The following is a 6,675-nucleotide window of genomic DNA, read 5'->3' on the forward strand; positions in this document are numbered from 1 at the left end:
TTTTCGGCTGGACGCGAGGCAGGTTCAAGTGCGAGCTAAAAAGCGCGCCTTTGGCGCGCGAAGACGAAAGGGAGCGCGAAACGGGGCAGAGCGCGATATGTCGCAATGCGTCTTGACGTCACCGACGTCACTGGTGGGATTCGAGGGGGTTGATAGGCGGAAAGGGTGGGGGGTCCAGATGAGGACCATGCGGACGCACGTGTGCACGTCGCCAACAAGCCATTGCGACGAGCCATCTGTCGGACGTCGCAACAAAGTGGCACCGAAAGCGCATCCAGCACTGGTAATTCAATCCCCGCCGTCGCGAGAGCACGAAGTCAATCGAAATAACAGAATCGATCATTCGTGAGGCAACGTGTCGGACGGCGCGCGCGTCCGCATTGACACAATTAAAAATTATCGCTACTTGTATTAATACTCATATTAATAAATACAAAATCGTCTTTTCAAAAAAAAAAACCGATAAGATCTCTTCTGAATTAATTAAAATCCTGATAAAATCTTCCATCCTCCCTCTAATTTACTTCCGTCTAAATAATTGTGAAATTATTCATCTAGAAATACGAAATTCAATTTCCTTCTTTTTACGCGCGAGATGCGATTACTGTAATGAATTATACTAGCGATGCCAAGAGCGATGCGCATCCTGCAACCGAGTTCCTGGGCGAAAAAGGTCAGTCTCTCACGGCTGAATAATTTGACACATTATACTTCGTTAATCTCATTCGCCGTCTTAATATCCGCGCGAAATTGCCGATGCCTCGAAAGGATCGAAAGAAGAAGCGGGCGGAATGAGTTATTATCGCCCTATATATCGGTCGGCATTTGAGACGTTATCCTGCGGAATTACGGCCGCAAAGTTCGCGAGGATAATGGCGTGCACCCTCGGGAAAGATCGATGATCTTGCTCGTTTAGGAACTTCCGCGAATGCCGACGCTTAACGAGAATTCAAAAGGGTCGAGGGTCGGCCGTGTCGCGACCGTAAAGGACGATGCTATTTTGGTCCCCGCCCTCTCTCTCTCTCTCTCTCTCTATCTCTCTCTCTTTCTCTTTCTCACTCTCCTCTCTTCGTTCACTGCGAGCGGCGAACTCGGTTTTCAAACGCTGTCCTATATGAGAGCCGCGAGAACGGACGACGTACAATAATACGTGCGAAAATAGGTGCATGATTAATTATCACCCGATTGCCGTGGCGCGCGTTTAACAAATACCTCACCGGGACGAGTCTCGCAATTGACTCTGTACGAGAAGTTCCAAATATACTTCTCAACTAATGGTATTTGGAATGAAACTTTATAAAAAAATATACCCAGACAACACAGTGTCTTTAAGGCAACACAATGTCCAAAATCGGGATATAAGACGTCTTGTATCCCGATTTTGAATATTGTGTCTGAGTAATTAGAAAGAAACTGAAACTTTCTCCGTTTGCACGTAACATGCTATAATCCGTGCTAATACGTTATAAACAGAGCCGTAACTAGGTGCCCTCGTACCGGGCGCAAGCTTCAGGGAAGCGCAGTCAAGACGATAAAATAAAAAAGTTTGAAAGAAGGAGGCATAAACAATTAATTCTGTCTCCATGACTCAAAGGCCGAGTTTACAATGAGTTACAGTCGTAAGAGTCGAAAGAAATTGACCAATCTCACAGTCTATTATTCTCCTTGCGGTCAAAGAATAATGAACTGTGAGAGAGATTGGTCAATTTCTTACGACTCTTACGACTGCGACTCATTATAGACCCGGCCGAAGGCTCGAACTCCCCAAGGGTTTGACTTCTTGGCAAAATCTGGTCTACTGTATATATGTATATGTTCGCCGGACAACAGAGACTGACAAAGGACATATTGTCCATAGAGAATTCGCCGGACAACAGAGACTGACAAAGGACATATTGTCCATAGAGAACTCGATTGCAAGGCAACTTAATTATGAAAATATTATTTTTGCATCGACGAGTTTGCATCACATAAGGCTCGTAAATGACATTGTGAGATATAATTGATATTTTTTAAATATTTAATCTTTTTTTTTATTACAAGTATTTAGAAGGAGGCGCAAAATGTTCAGCTCGCACCGGGCGCAACGCAGGCTGGTTACGGCACTGATTATATAGATTATATAGATTGTTGACTCTCTACGAGAAGTTCAAAATACACTTCTCAACTAATGGTATTTAGAATAAAACTTCATAAAAAAATAAAATTAAAACAAATTGAAACGTTCTCTGCTTACACGTAACGTACGTGCTTGCATATAATCCTCGCTAATGTATTACAGATATCGTTGATGTTATACGTACAGAAAATATAGATTCTCCAGCAAAAAACAAGTAAAATTTAAAAATCAAACTACACATCGAGGGACACATATAAAAGAATTTGTTTCACACTAAAACAAGTAGATGGCTCCACCCACGTCTCGTAACGAGGGTACACGTGTTACACCCCCAAGACGTAGGTGGTAAATTCTGTCGATGGTCACAGAATTTCTACGCTCGGCTAAAATGCCAAAAGCTTTCCAATATTAGATACATTTAATTTGACTAGCTTAATTTCGATGATTAATTTCATCAATTATATTCTTAAATTTATGTTTTATATAACAATTTACAAATAATTATTTATAAATTTAATTTTTTTCCTCATTTTCCCTCCTTTTTATATCGCAAAACAGTTCGATCATTCATATTGAATTCCTTATGAATTCTCATATGATCGATCATTTAAAAACGTCTAGCAAAATAAAATTTCGTTTCGCAACAGGTCTCGAAATATGTCGATCCGATCCCGGAGGAATTTTGACATTGAAAACGCCCGCGACGTCAAAGAACGGCTGATAATCGGCTCTGCAAACGCAGAGCGGCATATACGAGCAACAACCCTTGCATCGCATCCTCACGCGGTGCGCCACTGCACGCGTGTGCGTGTCGGCTTTGTGCGCGCGCGCGCGTAAAACCCTCTCACTGGCCGGCGCACACGTCGTATTGATTCATCGCGAAAATCATGAATGAACGTAATTCCTTCGATGCCCGAGCACTCGCCGTGCTTTCTCATGCGTAAACGAATAAATCGTTCGTGATGCCGCGCGCAAACAAACCGTGAAATTAATCGATGACGAATGGTTAATATTTATTCGATGGTTGTTACCAAAAAGTATCATCTTGATTTATCTCCTGGCGATAAATATTACTTTGCGAACAGTTAAAAGATTCACTGATAACGGAAACTGATGAAAACTGCCGTTTACTCGTTGAATAGTTAAAAGATTCACTTCCTGATAACGGAAACTGATGGAAAACTGCCGTCGTTCGTTCATTCGTTAGGTCGATATCCGTCTGCTCGCTCGCGAGACCGGGGGAAACGTTGATGTTATAATGCCTGCCTGAAACGCGCGCGTTACTGATGTCTCCCGAAGGAGCGCACTTGACTCATTTGTATTCAGATTGTTTGAAAATTGCCGATCTCGGTGTAGATCTCTCGATTAAAAGTGCTGTCACTATCCATTAGAAGACACAGCTTCGTGCGGCATGCACAAGGAAATCAAGTTAATAGGAAACCTCCCTCAGGAACTACTTGCGACAACTACGGCAAATACGATGTCGGCGAGATGCTAAAGACAATGAGATGATGATACCCAAGTGGCGGTATAAAATTTCGAAAATAATTAAAGCGCAATTTAATAATGAGCCTCTTTGATTTATTAAAAAGAGAATTAATGTTTTTTTAATAAATCGCTTCCATGCGATTTTTACGTATATAGTTCAGAAATCTTTGAAACTTATTTACAGTTATAAATACAGTTATTTCCCTCCTCCCCCTCTCCAAAGAATGTCAAATTGAAAATTTCGACACTTTTGAAGTGTTATTACATCTGAGGGAGATTTATTTTAAATACGATCGGAATAACTGTAAGAGCTGAGTTCTTGTTACTTACAAAAAAATATTAATTTTACCTTTATAAAATATTACTTTTATAACATATGGAAAAAATGTAACATAGAATATGTTTTAAACGATAGAAAGTATCGTCACGTCACATCGTCTATCATGCAAATCATCACGACACGTTGATTGCGAGCGTGTCGTGTCGATTGTTCGTGCTCGATCCTCGCCGGAAGTTTCACACACGCGATCACGTATCAACCAGCGTGGGGCTTCGCGGACTTTTCACCGCGGGAGAGCTTCAATTTCGAGAGATTTACATAAAGGATTACATTTGCTTCAAATAATACTGGTCAACAAAAATTTGTATCCTGCTTTACTCTTGAATTTTTCCATTTATTTACATGTAAGTATAGGCCAAATGTAACCATGAAAAACATTACTTATTGTTAGCTTTAGTTCAAGAAATACGGATTATATATAATAATTTAAAAAATGCATATTTAAGATATTAAATATAAACTGAATTCACTTTCTTTTCTCATTTTTTATACTAAAAAATAATACATTTCCTGAACAGATCTTGCCAGTCTAAGTCCAGTTTCAAACTTAACTTGAGTGCTTTTGCTTGGCTTGTCGCTTGTAGGCTACTTCTGAAGTATCCTCGGTTACAGTCGAACAGTAAACTGCTAACATGGCAAGACTCCACTTTCCCTATTACCTCTTTTCCCATTGTCGAAATATCTTGAAAACGGTCATCTTATTTCTCATATTGCACCCATATTATTAATATTGAGTATTATGAAAACAAGAGCTAAGATACCAGTTTTAATGGCATACTCGTTATTAGTGCTATACAAAATTAATAAGAATTGACTTGTTTTGATACAGGATACATTTTTATTGTTGACCAGTGACTCTCATTTTTATCTGTTATTCTAAATACTATATACAAATATTGTTACATTTAACATATTACTGAAAATTAATTAATCTTCAAGATTATCACATACTAGAAACTCTGTATCTTTCATTTATTACCTCACTCTGTATTAAGCCAATGTTCCTTTCAATATCGGAGTTCTCGCAATTTGCAGCAATTGCTGTCAATTCGTCGAAGATAAATCTCAAACCGCAATGAAGTCTGATAAAGGAACATCGTCGCATCGTCGCTCTAATTCGGCCATCCATTAAATACGATAGGTAATTATCGACGTATATACGATATCTGCCGCAGCAAATGCGGCAAGGACAAAGAAATGGGTTAATTAACAGTAATCTGCTATAATTGCTCTATCTTTGATCACGCGGTCGGATAAATTTTTTTTCTTACATGCTCTTACTTGCTACATTAATCCTTTCACAGGCCTTTCAACATTATAGGATTATCAGACATCCCATATTATAAATATTATTTTTCTGCACTTTTTGTATGCACAGCATGTACAAAACAGTTTATTTATAAAAGTGCCATTAAACTTATAATCTAAACTTGTTCGATTTGCTGAAGGAAAAGCGAGAGAACCGCGCGGCCGCAAAAGTAACGGATGTCGACATTGATCAAGATTAGATGCGCGTTCAACAATAAGTGCGACGAGGAAATGAGAAAATAACATTCTGAAACGGTGCCAATTTGAAGTTATATGGCAAGGAGAACTGCCGAATTCGGTCGCATTATAAAACAGTCAATAGAGAACTTAAACCGCAGCGTGTTTTTTATCACTGTCCTTGTCTTTTCGCGTCTTTACCCATTTTTTTTCTTTCAACTTTCCACTCTGTCAAACATGGTGAAACTTTCTCACACTGCGGCAGATTTTTGTCTCACACGCATAAAACATAAAAGTCTCGCATCTGGTTCTATAAAAAAAAGAGTACAAGTATTTCTCTTCTCGTTCCTTCTCTCATTCTTCTTTTCGCGTGTCTCGGATTTTTGCGAGCTTTGTATGTGTAATAGAATAGTTCGAAAGTATTCAAAGTATTTCTTTTATGTGCTTTATAGTACAACAATTTATAGAGTGCTGTTTATCATATTAATAATTAATCTTTTAAGTTAATCCTACGTTAAACTATAACTTTTTGCACGCTCTACATATTTATAAAAGGATAAGATGTATTTCACCGCCAACTTTAATTCCTATTAACACAACAAATAATTTATTATTTTTCGTATTTACTCTCCACATTCTGTACCTCGGTAGCATTTTATGCGTTGATCAGTTAGAATTATTGACGTTTTTAATTTTCGTTGGATACTTTCCAGAGAACATGAAACTCGAAACCGGAGCAGTTGAATGAAAACATCATTCAACGAGCATTTTCCGCTATCCAGTAACCTTATATAGCTATCTAGCGGAAGGGATTAACGTGCGCCCGTATAATAAAGCGCACAAATCCCGGTGACAATTGCCATTTCGAGACAAATAGCGCGACTCGTAAAATATATCCTCGTGTGCTTTCCGTACATCTTTAATAAGTTTTGTTTTATCCCTCATTAAACATCCGATCGTGTTACTTATAATGAGATGCCGTAAAGATGCAGAATCGTTAGCAAAACGAACAACATAGATATGTCAATTTGTAATGCAAAAATATCGAGAGCCATTTTTATTAATATCGCATTATAATATTTTTTCTCTTAACAAATTTTCAATTAAAAAATTAATTTCTGAGGTATTTAAACTTTAATTTACAATAACAAGATGACCATTCTCATCAAACTTTTGTTTAAAAAACAGCGATTATATTACAGACAAATTAAAAAATTTGAGATATCATTTTCGAAGTATTCTG

The 6,675-nt window shown here is 38.3% G+C and overlaps 1 protein-coding gene across 10 annotated transcripts in view; it reads right to left on the reverse strand.

Annotated features, from left to right (window-relative positions):
- LOC112467529 (potassium voltage-gated channel protein Shaker) overlaps nucleotides 1-6,675 on the reverse strand; it is a 108,612-nt gene that overhangs the window by 80,478 nt on the left and 21,459 nt on the right. The gene's annotated exons all lie outside the window — the stretch shown is intronic.

Source organism: Temnothorax curvispinosus, unplaced genomic scaffold (genome assembly GCF_003070985.1).
Source record: "Temnothorax curvispinosus isolate PA1 unplaced genomic scaffold, ASM307098v1 QBEX01017496.1, whole genome shotgun sequence".
NCBI classification, from domain to species: Eukaryota; Metazoa; Arthropoda; class Insecta; order Hymenoptera; family Formicidae; genus Temnothorax; species Temnothorax curvispinosus.